This window comes from Symphalangus syndactylus, chromosome 10, assembly GCF_028878055.3.
Source record: "Symphalangus syndactylus isolate Jambi chromosome 10, NHGRI_mSymSyn1-v2.1_pri, whole genome shotgun sequence".
Taxonomy (NCBI): domain Eukaryota; kingdom Metazoa; phylum Chordata; class Mammalia; order Primates; family Hylobatidae; genus Symphalangus; species Symphalangus syndactylus.
The window spans coordinates 125602917-125624037 of record NC_072432.2 but is presented as its reverse complement, the minus strand read 5'-3'; the positions used below and the strand labels follow the sequence as shown (position 1 = coordinate 125624037).

Below are 21121 nucleotides of genomic sequence, written 5' to 3'. Positions count from 1 at the left end.
ATGTAGGCCGGGCGCGGTGGCTCACGCCTGTAATCCCCCAACTTCGGGAGGCTGAGGCAGGAGAATCACTTGAGCTCAGAAGTTGGAGACCAGTTTGGGCAACATGGTGAAACCCCACCTCTATGAAAATACAAAAATTAGCCTGGCATGGTGGCATGTGCCTGTAATGCCAGCTACCTGGGAGGCTGAGGTGGAAAGACCACCCGAGCCCAGGAGGTCAATGCTGCAGTGAGCCGTGATCCCACCACTGCACTTCAGCCTGGGCAACAGAGTGAGATTCTGTTTCAAAAAGAAATTTAAAAAATAAAATAAAAAATAAAAAGGAGAATATGTAACCGGGCCATTATTTTTAAAGCATGTTCACATCCCAAATCACAGTGTATCACAGTTCTGTGAATAGGCGCAGGAAGCATCACATCCATTTTTAAAATCGGGAAGTTTAATTTCAGAGATAAGTAAGTGGCTGACTTTATCCATGGTTACAAAGTTTGTGAGTACTTGGAGCTAGGGCTCATTTCACTATCCTGTCATCAGAGGGGACCAAAGAACACAGAAAAACCATCAATCTTAACAATGGCTCCTTTCTTCAAGACAGAAATTCTCTGATGCTATCACTCTTTGACTGGACCTACATAGTTGCTATCCCATACACCATGAATGGACCATTCCAGATGACCACTACTCGAAACAAATTCTCTCTTTGATTGGATTTAGTGCATCTAAATAGTCCCAACAGAGACTGTGAGTACTTAAATTATGCATTAACTTGGAGAATAAATTAAACACCTACATACCATTCTTATTTTAAGCAAGACTGCTTAAAAATATCTACTGAAATACTTACAGATAAAATGTTATAATATCTGAGATTTGCTTCAAGATAATATGGTGGTGGGGAATGGATAGGCATAAAGGTGAAAAACAATTACCAAGAAGCTGATAACTGTGGAAGCTGGGTAATACGGACATGTGGTGGTGTGTTACGCAATTCTATATAGTATGTCTAATTCTGTTTATCATAGACATTTCTTAAAAGCATAGATGAATAAATTTTCCTCTGTACACATCATTTCACTTAATAATCAACAAACGTCACAGAACCTGAGAATTCAATAACTCTCAGTTTCCTCTGAGTCTCAGAAAAGCCAGCTACAAAATCTACTTCTGCTCCAGTTCAGGAATGTTAAACAGGAACTCCCAGAAAACAAACCCAGGCAAATGAGTCTGTACCTCCCTGATTCAGTACCTAATTATTCACCGGGTGAGGGGCTCAAGACTCCAAGGACAGTAATCAGGGTCACCTAACCATGAACAGGAAATAGAGGGCCTTTCCTACTCAGGGAACTCTATTTGTTTTTCTACGATTCTGCCCTTGCCAAGTAAATCCTAAAAGTGTCAAAAACGAACATATGAAGTTTCCAATAAATTTCAGAAAAAAATCATTTGAATGCTGTGATTTCTTAGCAGTACCCCTACAGTTACATATCCCCCTTTTTATTTATTTGGTGGCTGGGAGATGAAGTGGAGAAGCAGGCATTTAATGTAGTAGACACACTGGCAAATTAGAAAACTTATTTTAGCTGTTCCTAGCCCTTGATACCTGATTATTTTGTCTGGTTCTTTTTTTTTTTTTTTTTTTTTTTTTTTGACAGCTTGAAAATATTTTTTTCTGAAGAGCTTTCATAGAAGTCTTTTTAAAATGTGGTTCATGAATCTCTGTTTTGCAGGTTTTTAAAAACAGAATAAATTATCATGTATCTGAAATAGTGTCTACATATTTCTGTTAACTCCTTAAGACCATTTTTAATTTTGTGAGCCTGGTGATGAGATTTATTTATTTATTTATTTATTTAGACAGGATCTTGCTCAGCTGCACAGGCTGGGGTGCAGTCGCATGATCATGGTTCACTGAAACCTCCACCTATTGGGCTCAAGGGACCCTCCCACCTCAGCCTCCCGAGTAACTGGAACCAGAAGTGCATGCCACCATGCCTGGCTAATTGTTGTATTTTTTGTAGAGACAGAGTTTCGCCATGTTAGCCAGGCTGGTCTCCACATCCTGGGCTCAAACAATCTGCCTGCCTTGGCCTCCCAGAATGTTGGGATTACAGGTGTGAGCCAACGGCCTGGTGAAGGGTTTTAAAGAAACAAATATGCTGGCGCTAAATGACACCAAAAAAACTGGTTTACATATATTAAGAAAAATACATTGCCTCATTAATTTATGTATAAACTGAAATAACTAGTTTGAATTCTTCACCCCTCTGGATTTTACATTTAACTTGGGAACACACAAGAACTTCCAAGGTTTATTCCCTTGTCTGTAAGCAAAATGCCTTATACATGAATTTTCTTCTCTGCTGCCCCTGAGATAGCAAGACTAACGCCCTCTTCTTCCTATTCCTCCTCAGCCTACTCAACATGAAGATGACAAGGATGAAGACCTTTATAATGATCCACTTTCACCTGATGAATAGTAAATATATTTTCTCTTCCTTGTAATAATTTCTTTATGTTACTGTATTATAAGAATACCATATATAATACATATAAGTTAAAAATATTTATTAACCAACTGTAGTATCGATAAGACTTCCAGTCAACAGTAGTCTATTAGTAGTTAGGTTTGGGGGGGTCAAAAGTTATACTTAAATTTTTGACCACACAGGGGATTGGCACTCCTAATGCCTACATTGTCTGAGTGTCAACTGTACTTCAGATACCTTCGCTTTAAGGACCATGTTTCCCCACTTACCACTCCATATATTTGCTTATCGATATAGTCTAAACATAAATCTATGGAGACTTTGTTTTCTTCCACTCTGATAAACATTTTAGCATAAAATCAGTTTGCCTCTCTCTTTCCTTCTTTTCTCTCATTCTCTCTTTTCTTTTCTCTCTCTAGCTCATCTCTCCTTCCTCCTCACCTTCTATCTTCATTAGTTTATTTCTTATTTCTGTATTAGGGATCTTGATTTCAAACATGAGGAAACAATACGACAAATTCAAAATGAGAGATATTCTATAAAACAACAGAAGTAGGCTTTAAAATCAATGTAATAAATAACAAAAGAAGACTGTGAATGTGATCTAGATTAAAGGAGATTAAAGAGACATGGCAAGTCAATGCAATATGGAGCTACTGAATGGATCCTGCTCCAAAGGAAAAAGAGCTATGTAGGATATTTTTGGGACTACTGGGGAAATGTGAATAAAAATATTGTATCAAAATTAAATTTCTCAAGCGGGAGCACTGCATTGTGGTTACGCAAAGGAATCTCCTTGTTCTTAGACAATATCTGCTTAAGCATTTAGGTGTGAAATGTCATGATGTCTTCAACTAAACTTTAGATGGTTTAGCAAATAGAAATACATTTATACATACACATACTAACACATACAGAGGAAAAAAAAAATCAGGAGCTTTGGTCTATCTCTGATTTTCTGCCTTTCTCATCTGATATTTCTGCCATTAGATAAAAGACCTAGGCTTCATTAAGTACGCGTGTGTGTGTGTGTGTGTGTGTGTGTGTGTGTGTGCATTAGTCTGTTCTTTTTTCTTTTTTTCTTTTTAACTTTTATTTTAGGTGCAGCGGGTACATGTGCAGATTTTTATATGGGTAAATTGTTGCAGGGGTTTGCTGCACGGATGATTTCATCGTCCAAGTAATAAGCATAGTACCCAACTGGTAGTTCGCAAATGTCACGTTCCTTTCACCCTCTGCTCTCAAGGAGGTTCTGGTGTCTATGGTGTGCTTCTTTATGTTCATGTCATTAAGTATTTTTAAAGTCTTGGTTAATTTGCAGTCATGAAAGAAATTCTTGTAAATATGTGAGTTAATAATTTATAAGTTAAATTTAATTAATTAATAATGATAACATTTAAATTCAGTTAAATCATTTAAATTCTGCAAGCGGTATTGCATTGAAATGCTCATATGGTTCATCCTCACAATCGTGACTTCAGGGCTCCACCCCACTAGGTCTTTTGATGGAAGGAAACCAATCACTCATTGGGCAGGTCAACATTTCTCCTTTTCTTTGGGGTCCATAGGCGGAGTGGTACATCCCTTGCCTTATGAGATGATCTACAATGCAATGAGGCAGAGACCTTCAGATCCAAGGTCCTTCTTAGCTAAAATACCCCCTCCTAAGCTGACCCTGATGTATGAACATTTCTCGATGTTTGGGGTTCAAGGATACCTCTAGTGACCAGCCTGAATTTCTCTCTCTTGCACATAGTTTCAAATCCATCAGATGTGGAAAAGCTCATGGCTACTCTAACTTTGCATCCCTAGAGGTCCAGGTGTAATAATGTGCCTGCTGCATCCTCCTGGGGTAACTTCTATGACATGAGGATATCCAGCTTTTCAGAAAACAGCTCTCTTAAGTTGGTAACTCAAAATCCTCCATAGCATAAGTGAAGAAACACATCTGTGTACTAACAACAGAGCTGCACAATTGCATCCTTGACCTATGAGTGTTCTGCTGTCAGTGGTACCTTCTAGACAAGGACTATACAAAGTTTCTCACTTACTCAGGGCAGAGCTCAAATTCAAGTATCAAGAACACAGGGCAAAACTTTTAAACCTTTTTTTGTCTTTGTGGATATTATTTCAAACTTTTTGTCTTCCAGGACTACTGGAATAGCCCTGAATATTTCACAGATTCTTATAAAAGTGCAAACTAATATTTGAGCCCATGTGGTTTGTATGATTTTCTTCATCTATCCATAATGAGTCAATTTTCAACAGAGTAAATTTTTTGTCAGAGATTATATAAATAGCTATCTGTTAATAGAATTCATTTTCAATGTATACATGTTTCTCAGGCATACGGTTTACTCACATGAAACAATCTCATTTATTTCACTGAAATAAAACCTATTCACCAAGTATCTTCTAATATCCAGGAATAAATTTATAAGGTCAATGGTAGTTCCTAAACTTAGGGTCAATTCTTGTTAACTAAGTACTCAAATTATAAAAGTGCAAAAACATTTTTACTTGTCTTGCAAGTCTTATCTAAGCATAAAAGGTCTGCTAATTAAAAACTGGATGAAGGCAAGCTCAAGGGTAAGTTAATGCTTCAAATGCAGGTGTTCCGAAAATCTTAAGCATGATTTAATTGTATTTGGTCTACCGCAGTTCATAATTTTGCTTTCTACATGTTTCTAGAGAGGCGGTAGTTCCACACCCTGAAACAATTTAATAACAGAGCAAGTTTTAAGCAGTCTGTGCCTAAATCTATTTCAAACTTGCTTGACATTAATATAAACATATCCACACCCTTAGAAATGCATCAACAGAGGCACACAGTCAAGTGCAAGGAACAGTCTTTTAAAAGAGACATGCAAATGCCATCAGAGCAATGCCACACATTTCACAGGTGCTTCTTTTGAATACTTCTTTTTACAGGTTTTAAGTGTTTTCAAAGATTTTAAAAGATCACAAATATACTCTTCTGATTCTAACTCAAAACATGCAGGTATACGAAGCATACTTCCAAAGTTTACTTTTGTACTCTGCTTTTCCTATTTGCTATGTCACACAAGTTAGGAAAAAAATGTGGTCATAATCCAAAAATACTTATATTTCATATTCTGACCACCACAAAAACTCAAGGCAACATGTTCATTTATTCCAATAATTTAATGAGTGAATAAATACTTGTGGTAAGGGCAAAATAAATTTCCAAAAAAAAACCTCATTCATCTAAGCAATCCTCTTGTTTTAATCATCTACTGTGCCCTTATTTTTCAAATATTATCTGTGCAGCTATATCAAATATTGTACTGTATTGTTAAGAACAGGAAACAAATTTTGGCATGTGTATGCTGCAGAGATATGCTGATGGCATGTGACACTAGATAAGTTGTTATTTCTGGTCTCTGAAGGATCTGACAATGCAAAGCTAGCTCGTATCTTTACTCTCCACGTTTGTGCAGCTAATCTGAAGAGCCTCAACACATTGAACAAATTACACAGGAAACCTGCAAAATATTATCAAGTAACAATGAGCTTTCAGCTATGATCCCAGCTAAGTCTTCCCTGCATAAATGTGTAAAAAGCCCACCATCACATATGTGCAGATCCCACAGTGACAACCGGTGACTGACAATCATGTTAGCTAATGAAAACCACACGAATACCATTAATCAATCCTCTATGCAGGATGTCCTTTGGTTAATAGTCATCTTAGAAGTAGATAAATTACTATGGAGTGTCTCCAAAACTCCCCCGATCATATTTCTCCCTCCTTGTACTATCTCACGAAGTTGATTACAGTCCTGCAACAGAGTGGATAAACTTTGTGCTCTTCCATCTGGTCTTCTCTTCTGAGCTGCACTCACAAATTTGGCTATAAAAGGGAAAGTTTGTCTTATCAGATGAAAGTGTGTAAATATAGCTGTGTAAAAGGCAGCACATTCTAGTGGTAACGGTTTTTCGGAATGCACCTAGGTTTTAATGTCCTGCTACTGATGCAGTGGGTGATGTCGAGTTACATCCCGAATCGCCCAACAAGATCATTATTTGTTGTCACCTGTGGTGATGTTGTGCTTACCCCACCCTGTGCTTTAGCTGAATCAGGCTTCAGACAGAATGTTCTTGATTCAAGTTAAATAGAGTTCCCTGTGAGCTGGAATGGAGTTGCTATTTGTCGCTGCCTATTGAGGAAGGAGGATGGCACCTTCATTTGAAATAAAAGTTGCCATAAAATTCAGTATTTTGTTACAATATATTCTCAAGCTGACTCTGTTTACCACTGGCAGCAAACTAAATCCAACTAGCAAACATGCTGGGAATAGGCTTCAAAGTAGGGTTAAGATGGCTGGACTCTGGAAATTCCATTCTAGCAGTTCCATGTCCAACTCCTTACGTAATGCAACGATGTGTATATGAACTACTGAATAATTTCTTTGCAAGCACATCACATGCATAGAACGTGTCATTATACAACAGAAAAGAATAAAATTGGGGGCACTATTTCAGCATTTTACTTCTAACACTCATCATAGTGGTGCCACTACCGCCAGAGTTGGCTTCTTACTAGTGCTTCATTTTAATTTCCCGAACATATTGGTTTCCTTTGGTGGGAGATTTTACATACGGATGCCCTCCAAGTTTCACTTCTCACAATTAACTGCTACACAATGACTGAAACAGTAGGATTCTTTAAGATATTTGATTTGAGGGTATGAGCCACAATCAGCTCAGTTAAACAGTATGCTTATGCTAAGGCCATTGAAGATGATTAACCTTATTCTCCATCTGAAAACCACACTCAACTGACTGCATTTAAAAAACATGTAGAGGGCTGGGCACTGGTGGCTCACACCTGCAATCCCAGCACTTTGGGAGGCCGAGGCAGATGGATCACTTGAGATCAAGAGTTCAAGGCCAGCCTGACCAACATGGTGAAACCCCATCTCTACTAAAAATACAAAAATTAGCCAAGCATTGTGGCACACATCTGTAATCCCAGTTACTAGGGAGGCCGAGGCATGAGAATCACTTGAACTGGGGAGGCGGAGATTGCAGTGGGCATGCCACTGCACTCCAGCCTGGGTGACAGGGCAAGAGTCCGTCTCAAAAAACAAAACAAAACAGAACAAAAAAACCCACATGTACAAACAGAGGGCCATTCAAGGAATTTATCCCTACTAAATCAAACAAGGGTCAGTGAGTTAATAGTAGGGGGTCACAGCCCCTATTTGGAGGGTTAGGCTATTTCCTGACTGTGTATTGTCCATTTTGATTGATACTATACCTAAACATAAAAATTTCTAAATTTATTGGATGGAAGATATACAGGATCTCAGGCTCTCCTAACCCAAAGTAGGACTTCAAGTGTCTGCTGAAAGGATGAGGAAGAATCTGGAAGACACTGACAAAGAAGAAACCCAGGTGCAAAATGATTCCAGAGGCCCCATCTAACTTCTCTATGTCTTTTTATTATTTGGAATCGTGGGGCCCTGTGACATTGCTTGTGTTCTGCATGCCACTGGGCTAGGACTCTCATGCTGCTCTGCCATCAGACACTAACAAAAATGACACGTAAATCTAACTGGAAAATGGTCAAGTAAGTCGTATTATCTTTACTTTGAAGTTTTCATGTTCTGTATTTCTCTTATCCGGACATCACTGTCGGAGAACTCTCAAACTGGACCCTGCCTCAGCTGAGACCCTGGTCATGTTCCTTGCTAGCTCACTTATTTCACCTAATTTCAGAGTCTACCCAGCGTGCTCAGATGGTTTTTGTATTATTGCAAGAAGAGCACATTACCTTCTCTGCTTTAATTTTTTTTTTTTTTTTTTTTTTTTGGAGGCAGAGTCTCACTCTGTCACTCACGCTATGTGATCATAGCTTACTGCAGCCTCGGAATCCTAAGCTCAAGTGATCCTCCTGCCTTAGCCTCTCACATAGCTGGGACCATAGGCACAGGCACACACTGCCACGCTGGGCTTTTTGTTTTGTTTTTTTGTATACAGACATTCATGTGGTCCAGGCTGGTCTCAAACACTTCAAGCAATCCTCTTCAAGGAATCCTCTTGCTTCAGCCTCCCAAAGTGCTCGGATTATAACTGTCAGCCACCATGCCTCCTATGCCCTCAAGTCAAAGTTGCTCTTCTCCATTGATTGACCACTGTCTACAGGATGCTGGTTTGCTCCCTTAACTGTTAATGTGCCTTGTTGTCACTACATATCCCCAAAGTTACCATTTGGTCATATCTCCTTTCATCTGCAACAGTTCTGGTATGCAATTCACGTAAGGTACATAATGATTGTTTCCATTTACAGGTGAGGAGATGGAAACTGATAGGGGAACTTACTGTCGTAAGTCTAACAAGCTGCAGAACCAAAACTTAAACCTAGGACTTTTTACCATACCTAGTTGTTTTTCTACAAAGTTTGAAGTGGAGGCAGAAAATGGAGAGAAGGACAGCAGATTAAAAATCTGGGAAAAGGCTGGGCGCGGTGGCTCACGCTTGTAATCCCAGCACCTTGGGAGGCCGAGGCGGGCAGATCACGAAGTCAGGAGATCGAGACCACGGTGAAACCCCGTCTCTACTAAAAATACAAAAAAAATTAGCCGGGCGTGGTGGCGGGCGCCTGTAGTCCCAGCTACTCGGAGAGGCTGAGGCAGGAGAATGGCGTGAACCCGGGAGGCGGAGCTTGCAGTGAGCCGAGATTGCGCCACTGCACTCCAGCCTGGGGGGCGACAGAGCGAGACTCCGTCTCAAAAAAAAAAAAAATCTGGGAAAGATCACTCCATTTCATAGCCACTACAGTAAATTTTTTTGTTCTTATAATGAGCTTTATAAACCAAATCACCTCTCCACATTTGTCTGTGAGAAATTTACAATACTGTAAAATTCTACAAGGGAAAATGAATGCAGGTTTATTAGGTAAGATAATTTTTCACCCTGATAATTGAAATTAGTTATTTATTGAAATTAGCAATCTCCCTTTTCTATATAGTTCTTTGCCCTGTACTTCACAGTTAGGGGCTAAAGATAAAAATCTTAAAAAACTATAATATATTTTCAAAGCCTATGAGATGAAGTTAAAGTCTTTTTTATTTATAGTATATCTATATATAGTATATATAGTAGTATGTAATATATACGTATTATATATATATAGTACTTTCAACAATAAATGCCTTTGAATAATAATAGCTGATACTTATTGAGTATCTACTATGTGCCAGGCATTGTTCTAAGAGCTTTATGCTCATTAACGTTTTTAAGTTTTATGATAACTCCAGCAGATATGTATTACTATCATTATCCCCAACTTACAGATGAAGAAACAGAAACAGAGAGATAAAGTAACCTGTCTATAGTCACATGGCTGGTATACTATCAAGTCAGTATCTGAACCCAGGAAGTCTGACTCCAGAGCCCTAGTTCTTAACTACTAGACAATGTGCTAAAGATTTTATTTATTGATCTATCAATAGGGACCATATTTTCCTCACAAAACCTGGGATACACCACATGACATTATTTCTGCACTTATTCCATGTGCAAAAGACAGTCTGAGAAATATAGTAGATAGGCAAAATTGCTGAATTTTCTGAGCTACTTGGATGATTTACAGGGAAATAAAACAAGACAGTACTTGCAACTGGCATTAAAAAAATTCTTTTTAACTATGTAGCTGTCTATCTGTCATATGCCAAATGCCACAAGGGTGAACAATGCTGTATCTCACTCCTGTGTTCACTGCGATGTGATAACCCCCACGTGAGGATACAGCAACAAAAGTGTCTTAATGGATTAATGTTGTTCTTTCGAGGTGTAAAGGCAATACACCGTGACAATGAATGCTGGAGCAAATCACCGGGCCGCGGCCAGCAGCTGGAAGGTAAGTGTTCAACAGGCCCGCCTAATTGATTCTGTCACCACAGCTGCCCCCAATTATAAGAACATCTCACTCTCGGACATAAAGATGTCCAGCAAGCTTCACTGAAGGCAGTCAACTCACAGGGTTAAAATGGATCCAGTACAATTTTACCTAATTGATGTGTGGCAAATTTCATGTGACATAAGCTTATAAAAATGATTTTTTCCACTATCATAAAACAGGATTTTTTTCTTATGTGTTATACATATCAGCCATATTGACTTCCAAAATGTTAAACAGAAACATTGAGAAACATCTAGTTACTAAAAATTTAATATATATTTACTTATTTTCTTATTGTCAAGTTTTTTTTTCTGTTCTGATGTGTTGCTTAGGTAGATTTAGCACATTAACATGATTTTGATATGTTAATATTTGTCTTTATAACAATTTCTTCTTTGCTCAAGTTGAACTACATTTAATTTATGTCACTAAAATTCTCTTTTTTATTTAAAGAAGAAATGTACTTACATGTTCTAAACTAAATTCCCAGGTAAGATGAGTTAGCACTTGATTATAATTAGTTTTAAACAATGATAACTATGTGAAAACTTTTAAGTAGTGCATATAAATGAACAAAGTCCCTGAGTCATGATCTAAGAACATTAGTTCCCTATAATCTATTTTTCACGTAGCCATTTAAAACTTATTCCTTCTGTGAAAAAGAAAAATTTTAGCAGAGCTAATTCTGAAATAAATGTGTCCTTTCAGGACTTCTAAAATCTGTTTGTTATTTAGTCAGATCTACTTTCTTGGTAATTATGGCTTTCTGATTTTTTCATTTTTGTCCACAGATGACTTATTAAAGAGAATGATACTAAAACCTTAGTACCTGCCAGGATTGAAAGCCTTCTTTACTCGTTGAGGCCTACAATATCAAAGTTAAATTTCTCTCTTCTCTGTTCACTACAGTTTTAAGTAAGCAACGTTGCATTCCTTCTTCAGCAGGGTCCACATTTGACTTTCTAAGGACCTTTAAAACCTTCTTGCACTCTTAAGCAGGTCCATGGACAACCTAACAATTGAATTCTTATCATTTTACTTCTACCCCACAGGAAAGATCAGGGAAGGCAAATTCCTTATCTTAGGGTTCCCAGTGACATGAATTTGCTGAAGAGGTGGAAAATAACCAAAATCAAATTAAACAGATTGTTGACAGTAAGAAACTTGGTGCTACATTATTCTGTGACTACACTCTGTGGCCAGTATAACTACAAGGCTGCTGCACTTTCCCATACAGTTCTCTGAAGTCAAACTGTATGATGGAAGTCAGTGCCCTTTGGTGTCATAAAACACACAAAAAGAAATCCCAATAAGAAAGAATCCAAATGTGTAGTCTCCCCTATTTTACATAAAGCATAAATTCCTTAAAGAATCTTTTGAAAGTGAAAGCGAGCTGCTTCCCATACATTCTGACACAATCCACTGACTCCAGAATGTAATACAATTTTCTCAGCACAAAGACTCAAAAATGTTACATGAAAGAAGTCAAAATGAAGCTCACTTAGCATGTCAACATGTCGTTTTCCTTACCCTACTATTAGCTACACTGGAGACCTTACTTGGATTGCACCACCTTGTGTACAACTTTCTTCGTGCCGAAACGAGATCGGGTATGAAAGTACTTTGTAAACAGTAGGTTAAATAGTGGTAGTCTAGAAATGCCTTCTGGGTGAACCCAGGGTAGGGCATTGATGGTGAAATTTGCATTCTCTGAAGGGAGCTTTAAACAATTTAACCATGAGCTCTCTATATTTTAATTTCCTTTAATAACACGATCAGGTCCAACCATGAATTTCATTAATTCCCCATGAATCCCTAAAGACACCGTCACTCCACTAGAAATACCTTTCGTTTTACTTGTTTTTACTTAGAAAGAAGGTCAGATTCTTTGTTAATGGTTTATAAGTCCATGAATTTAAATTACTGAACTCTACACATAACATCTTGAGCTTTTGCCATAAGCTTGATAGACCCTATCAAAAAGAATGGAGACTGGAAACGTAGGTAAAGTACTTGTTTGGTCTGCAGGATGAAGCAGTCACAAAATTACTCTGAATCTCAATCATCTTGAGCAGAAAAAGGAGGGGAAATAGCACCTGCCACACATATTTCAATACAGTTGTAAAAACCTAATTAAAAAGAGTAACAAAAGCATTTTGCATATTTTAAAAATTAATATTATTAACTCTGATTTAACCACCACCATCTATAAATATCTAAAAAAAAAAAGCCAGAAAATGTTAGGTTATATAAATCTAGATGGCACAAAATAACATAACAAATATCTGAAAAACTACATATACTTTTGGTCATTCTTGAGAGACAAAAAAAAAAAAAAAAGCAGCTGGAAACTATCAAGAAAAGTCACCAAAATGCTCAAAGGAAAGGGCAGCCAATATAAAAGATACACTAAACATTATAGAATCATACAGACTGATACCAGGAAGGCCAGGAAGAAAGTAACTGTTCTTTAAAGTCATGAAATCTTAGAAAGAGCAAAAGCATTTTTTGAGAATTTGCAGAATACTGCAATTATCAGAAAACCTTGAAGCATGAAATACACAGTCTTAGAATAAAAAAGGAAGTGAAGTTTTGCACAATACAAAATATAATTTGGAAAATGCTTATTCATGGGGGCTACACAGGAAAATGACTCAGGAAACAACACAAAGGAGAAAACATGGGCTTTGAAGTTGGGTTGACTCGGGTTCTGATTCCAATTTTCCCACCTAAAGTCTCGTGGCTTGGCCAAGTCCATCTATTACCTAGGTGAACTTCGTTCTCACCTGCAAGGTAAGTTTACCTTCCACAGGATGGAGTGAGAGAATCAAAGAACTGTATCCCATACTTTGAATAGGATACTGTCACACACACAATAAGCATCAATAGCTCATTTTATTTTAATAGCAAACTCATAAGGCATTAATTAAATTCATGGGTGGAACTGATCATGTTATTAAAGGAAATTTAAATATAGAGAGCTCAGGCTGGGCGTCATGGCTGACGCCTGTAATCCCAGCCCTTTGGGAGGCTGAGGTAGGCAGATCACTTGAGCCCAGGAGTTTGAGACCAGCCTGGGCAACATTGTAAAACATCATCTTTATAAAAAATACAAAATTAGCCAGGTGTCGTGGCATGTGCCTGTAGTCTCAGCTACCCAGGAGGCTAGGATGGGCAGATCACTTGAGCCCAGGAGGTTGAGGCTTCAGTGAACTGAAACCATCCCACTGCACTCCAGTCTGGGTGACAGAGCAAGATCCTGTCTCAAAAACAAATAAAACAAAACAAAACAAAATAAAATAAAATAGAGTTCATGGTTAGATTATTTAAAGCTCCCTTCAGAGAATGCAACTTTCACCCTCAGTGACCTACCCTGGGCTCACCCAGATGGCACTTCTTAGACTACCACTATTTAGCCTACTGTTTACAAAGCACTTTGATACACAATTTCCCTTTAGCACAAAAGGTTGTAAGATGGTGCAGTCCAAGTAAGGTCTGCAGTTTAGCTAACAGTATTGTACCAATGTTAATTTCTCAGTTTTGATCAATATAGCAAAGCTATGTATTATTAAACCAGCTGAATAAAGAGTATAGGAGAACTCTCTGTCCTATATTTGCAACCCCTCCATAAATCAAAAATTATTTCTCCTAAAACTCAAGATGACTCAACTCAATTTATGTCTTTTGAATAAGTTAAGTGTCTCTTTTGAATAATAAGTTAAGTATCCCTCTTCCATGTTTCTATAAAACCATTATTATTCCATTTAATATAAGGTATTTTATCTCTACAGGTGTTTGTTTCACTTAGGAGACAGAGGCTCCTGGAAGTTAGGGGCTTTATTATTTTAATGCATCTTTTATCCTAATAACTAGCACAGTGCTCAATAATGTTTACTGAATGGAAGAACGAATAAGCAAAGTCAATCTGTGATTCAAACACTCCATATCAAGTGAGCTACTAGTTTAATGCACAGGATTTATGTAAAAACATATTGAATTTATCAGGGTTATGGCTACCTTTATTACTCTATCATATTAGCCCATGATATGGTCTGTTCCTAGCCAAACACATTAGAACGCTCTATATTCTTCTTCTGGCATCCAACTAGTATCTAGATACTGCCTTATTCATGTAGATAACTGTCTTCATTCCCTTAGGAATTTGTCAGTACTCATTCATTCAACAAATATTATTGTGCATCAGTTACATTGCTCTCACTGTTTTAAGTATTGGACATACAGAATTGAGTAAGAAAACCAAGATCCTTGTTCTCCTGGAGTTGACATTCTGGTTAGGGGGCAAGAGATACAGACTTTATTAACCAATTAAATTTCTTTCACAAGCAATTTATTTGTAAAATAAATCCTTCCTCTTTACAATCTGAGAGCACAAAAAGTTGTTAAAGTAGCTATATCCTTTCCACTTAATCATGCAACATAACTTCCTTTTCTATTTAAATTGAAGCTTTGAGAACTGATCACTAAATCAGTATATAACCAACTGACATTAATCAGTTGAACACTGCTCAATGGGTATTATGTCATTTGGAAAGTGTTTATTCCTAATAACAACTTATTTTCCTTACTAAAACAATTATTTATTTAAAATTACTAAGATATTATATTCTCAGTACTGCATTATACGATGTTACAATTTTACCACTTCAGGGCTAAATATAAATAGTGCAATAGGCTGATTAAAAGCCTGGGTCAGACAAACCCAATTTCAAGTCTTAGTCTCCCATATGCTAGTTGTTTGACCTTACACAAATTATTTAAATTCTCCAAGCCTCATTTTACATTTTCTAAAATGTAAATGAAATAGAACCTATCTCATAGGGCTACTAAAATGATTAGATAAGATATTGCAATTAAAGCACATAGTAGTCAGTGTGTATCACATTGCAAGCACTCAACAAATGTTGGTAGCTATTCTTCTTATATTACCACTTAGGTTCTCAGAAAATTTTAGCAGTTTATGAAGCTCTCTAAATTAATATAAAGTTTTTAAATAACTGCCCACTTAGAGCTGAGACAAGTGGAAAGAAATTCATTCCTGTAGCAGGCAGAATAATGGCTCCCAAAGATCCTAAATCCTGATCCCCAGAACCTGTGAATATGTTACCTTACACAGCAAAAGGGACTTCACAGATGTGATTGAGACCTTGAGATTAAGGATCCTAACATGGGGAAATTACGCTACACAGTCATTCCTCACTAACTGTGGGGGATTGGCTCCAGGACCCCCTGCAGATACCAAATCCACAGATGTTCAAGTTGCTTGCAGGTGACCTCCTTATCAGCAGCTACAAAACTCATGCATAGGAAGGGCTGACTATATTATCCAGGTTCACCCAATCTAATAGTGTGAATCCTTAAAAGGAGATTATCTTCCCTTGGTGCAGTCAAAGAGGAATAGTCAGAGATGTCATGTTGTTGGCTTAGAAGTAAGAGGAAGGGAAGCCCCCCTAGAAGCCAAAAAAGGCAAGAAAATGATTTCTCTCCTAGAGCCTCCTGCAGCCCTGCCAACACTTCAATTTTAGCGCAGTGACACTCCTCGCAAAACTCTAACATTTAAAAGTGTAAGATAATAAATTCATGAACTCATGTTGCTTTAAGCCTCAAAGTTTGTGGTAATTTGTTACAGGAGCAATAGAAAACTAATAACAGTTCCCAAGGAGAAATCAATTGTGTTGATTTTCTGATATTGGCAACTGCAGAACTCATCTCATTAATTAATACGCAGGACCTTAGTACATAAAAATAGATAAACTGGAGTGAGGTAGAAGAATTAGCTACATGTCACTTCACCTCCATACCCTCCTGTTCAAGGTTCAAGAAACAGCCCCACACCAAAGGGATCACAGAAGCTGAGGAACGGAGGTGGAAAACCATGAGGAATTCAGGAAATGAAGTTCAATCCCAGGGGCTGACCTCAACAGTTGTGACCCAGACAACCCTTCTTTCTCTCCAGCCTCAGTTTCTTGTGTGTAAAATGAAAAGTCAGATCACCTCCCAGTGCTGTTACGCTCTAAAGTGAGCCATGAAGATCTATTCTGGGTTTTTGTACATTGTGTTTCAGGAATCTGCGAGCAGAGAGTCACCGACCTAGTTTTTATATTTAAACATAATTTATGAATGCTTGCATCCCAGTGGCAATAGTATACAAAAAAAAAAAAAAAAAAAAAAGACAGAAGAAAGAACTTCTACAAAATTTTCCAAAGCTTTCAAAAGTTTTGGGTTTCAGAGCCCAGACCCAAATATTGGTAGGAATGTGCTTAAATCTGACAGTTAAGGTAACAAAACAAAATAAATTATTTTTCTAGTGACTACTACTTAAGTAGCAGTATTTTTGTCTTTGCTGATAAAAATATCATCATTTAGGAATTTTAATAAACCTAAAAATTTAATAAACCTAAAAATTTAAGCAAAACCCTCACAAGACTTTACAGATTAACATTACATTCAACTCTAAGTCAAGGTCTAATGAAATCCCTCACTTGGGAAGTACACACCATAGTTCTACGACATACTTCCTGTTTAAACTCTAGCCCTAAAGAAAGATATTTCTTGCATTACTTTGGTGTACCTCAAATATCTTACATATCCCAAGGGAAAATTATAGATCAGGTCCAAAAGTCTGCAGCATATCTATTGAACAATTATCTATCTGCAATGGGGGAATTCATCCTGAAATAAGTTAAAAGCCATAGAGACATAACACTTAAGAACCTAGGTCAAACCAACCTCATGGTCATGAAGGCCATTCCTGAACAATTGTATCGTCAGCACTGTGGGGAAAAAAAATCTATCAGCAATGCAGTGGACCTCTGTGATTTAACCATCGGAAAGTACCTCTGAGAATTCAAACCCTTAAGAATTTTATCATGTTAGTGACAAAAACAAAGGAGGACAGAGAATGTCTGCAGTGGTTCTGCCAGCGTGTGTTAACGTAGTAAGTCAGACCTCAATAGACACATGATATCAGCACATGAAAAATTTGAAACAATAAAGGACTGGCTTTTTGTGATTAAAGAGACAACCTTAGTATTGGTAACACATGAAGATCTTATTTAAAAAGATCTGGCCGGGCACGGTGGCTCATGCCTGTAATCCCAGCACTTCGGAAGGCCGAGGCGGGTGGATCACGAGGTCAGGCATTCGAGACCAGCCTGGCCAACATAGTGAAATCTTGTCTCTACTAAAAATACAAAAAAATAGCCGGGCGTGGTGGCAGGTGCCTGTAATCCCAGCTACTCAGGAGGCTGAGGCTAGAGAATCGCTTGAACCTGGGAGGCAGAGGCTGCTGTGAGCTCAGATGGAGCCACTGCATTCCAGACCAGGTGACAGTGTGAGACTCTGTCTCAAAAACAAACAAACAAGCAAACAAAAAACTCCATGAGCTAATAGGCTCATAGACCTGCCTTCCTTACCGCAAGTGGTGGCTGGTTTTCTTGCTTCCAGAACCACTTCATCTTCCTTTTATGTTAAACTATCTGGAAAAGCTGATGGCACAGATGAAGTTACAAAGACAGCTCCTCATTTTTGTAAGAAGTGCTATAATGATGGTACATAACAGTTTAAAACAAAGAGAGAGATGGATAAAGAAGTTAATACTGATTTCTGCTAGAAGAAAATGTCCTCAAGAACCAAGGTCTCGAAAAAAAAAAAAGTCTCAAAGTTTAAGGGTACAACAATTCAACTAAGTTGTTGAGAATAAATGTTAGAGCTGTAACTATGCTCGTTTTTTATTAGGTTCATTATTATTGTTGTTGATGTTCCAGTTATAGTTTCATAAGTTTTGAATTCTCTTCACCTAGCCCTACTTTTTCCAGAAGCCTCATTACTTTGTGTGTCATTTTGCAAAATGAGTTTTGTTTTGTCTTGCTTTTTTTCCAAAAAATGCAAGCATGGAGTTAGAGCAGAAATGTCTGTGGCAGGACAGGGACCTGTCAGTGGTGTTGCAGACAACTGCCCCAGGCCAGAGGTTCCCAAACCTATAACTGTATGTATAAGTCACTTGAGCAAGTTTACTAAAATGAATATGAAATATTCATGGAATCCATTGAAAGATTCTGATTCAGTAGTTCAGAGAAAAGCCTAAGAATATGTTCTTTTACATGGAATCAACCTAGGTGCCCATCGATGGTGGACTGCATTGAGGAAATGTAGTATATACACACTATGGAATATCATGTAGCCATAAAAAGGAATGAAACTGCATCCTGTGTAGCAACATGGATGCAGATGGAGGCCATTATCCTAAGTGAATTAATGCAGGAACAGAAAATCAAATACTCCATGCTCTCACTTATAAGTAGGAGCTAAACATCAAATACTCATAGACATAAAGATGGCAAAAACAGACACTGGGGACTACTAGAGCAGGGAGGGAAGGAGGGAACAGGAGTTGAAAAACCAAGTATTGGGTGCTATGCTCACTATCTGGGTGATGGGATCATTTGTACCCTAAACCTCAGCACCGTGCAATATCACTCATATAACAAACCTGCATATGTAGGTTGAATATAAAATATAAGTCAAAATTATTTTTTAAAATAATATAAATATAAAATATAAGTCGAAATTATTTTTTTAAAAAGAGAAAAATATAGGGAAAAAAAGAATCTGCCTTTTAAACAAAAGCATCGCAGGCGATTCTCATACAGGTGGTTAGCATGGGCATAACTTTCTCATAAATATTACACTGTGCCAGGGACAGCCCTCTCCAAAAGCTATACGGCATTTACAGAGTTAATGTCCACCCCATAAAGTCTTTCCAGTAAAAATGGTTTTTTTTTTTTAAGAAAAAATGTTTAAGATTTATTGCCCTGGGTAAATTATAGGGAATTGAGACTTAATTTCACTTCTGAAAAAATTCAGAATCTTGTAGAAAGAGACAAATGAAAATTATGGTTCAATTGGCATTGGGATAGTTATCTACAAGGCTCAATTTCTTACCACTCATATTCAAAATAATAGCTAGGAGTCAATACAGGGTTTAAAAAAGTATTTTTTTAAAACAAAAAAAGAAGAGAAAATGAGGGAAAGAGAATCAAATATTCCAAAAAGTTTCTCCTGAGCTAGACACCTCCTTCCATTTTTATGTGTCATGCGAGATGGACTATTCTCTAAGGGCTGAAAGTAATTTCATAATATTTAAACAACTGATTTAAAATAATTACATTATTTGAAAATTGCTAAGAGAGTAGATTTTAAATGTCCTCACCACAAACAAATGGTATGTGAGATGATGACGCGTATGCTAAATAGCTTGCTTTAGCCATTCCAGTGTATGCATATTTCAAAACATCACATTGTATACCATAAATACATACAATTTTATTTGTCAATTTAAAAATTAATTAAAAATAAATTTTTAAAAATAAAACACATATTAATCAGGAACACATTTATTTTGGAGAATTCCTATGAAGGTTGCTTGAAGATACTTTTTTCCTAAACTTTAAAGCTATGTAAGACAAAGAACCCATTTTAAATTTGTGCTTTCTATAAGACTAGCATATCTGGGTCCTCAGATTTAAATAACCAAATCTAAAAAATAATAGTTAAGAATTATAAAAGGTGTAAGAACTGCCATTCCCAGACCAAGTTTCACCCTTATGAGAACATTCAAGCCTTACATTGGTGTCACCACTTAATCTTTACAAGAAGAGTCTCTCAAAATTTCCTTACTTTATACTTATTTTCTAGGTAGCCATGAGCATTAAATGCCCACGGGGATATTATTATCTCCAATGTAGATCTCTACTTTGAGATCCAGACTTTGTTAATGTTGCTTATCTTAAAAAGCATAAATATCCATGCAGTTGAGCAATCCTAAAATACAACTTTTCATTTACTCACGCCCTCTCTCCAGCCCACTAAAAAGTTCAGTTAATTTTACTACCACCCACCCCCACTTTCCCATCCCCAACCCTTCCAGGAAGGGAACTTTTATAGTATTAGGCAATAAGCAGAGCCGATGAACTAGTAATTAGTCAACTATAAAGCAACCACAAAAGTAGGAAAGAAGAGAAAGAAGAAGCAGGCCAACCACAAGGCAATTGAACATGAAGTGAACTAAAACATGCATCCTAGAAAAAGAGGAAGTAGCCAAGAATGAAACATCATGAAGAATGGCAATGCCTCTATCATGAATGTCCATGCCAGAGGGGTATGTCCAACCAGCATGGACACTAAGACAAAGGTCAATTGTGAAACCTGGGGAAAAATCTGAAGCTGGAGTTAGAAGAAGAGGTATTCCTAGGGAGCAAAGAATGGGATTTATAATCTGCTGTTCAGCTTTATTCTATGTTTGGCTTTAGATTTGTCTAGGGCTTACTTATGTTCCTGAGTCATCTGGAGTTCCCTGAAAGCAGAGAACTCCATGCTTTCAAGGTTGAAGCATAACTGATTCTCTCACAATCTGGCATTCTGAACAGGATTCAAGGTTCAGAAATTCTATCTACTAACATAGGAGAGTTAGGTGGCAAAGCTGTAGTGTAAACTGTATGAAACAAAGATTACACATTGTGTTAGGCCATTCTTGCACTGCTATAAAGAAATACCTGAGACTGGGTAATTTATCAAGAAAAGAGGTTTAACTGGCTCACAGTTCTACAGGCTTTACAAGAAGCCTGATGCTGGCATCTGCTAGGCTTCTGGTGAAGCCTCAGGGAGCTTTCAATCATGACATCATGAC

The 21121-nt window shown here is 37.5% G+C and overlaps 1 protein-coding gene across 12 annotated transcripts in view; it reads right to left on the bottom strand.

Moving 5' to 3' along the window:
- NRG1 (neuregulin 1) overlaps positions 1 to 21121 on the bottom strand; it is a 1142226-nt gene that overhangs the window by 178797 nt on the left and 942308 nt on the right. The window lies entirely within an intron of this gene.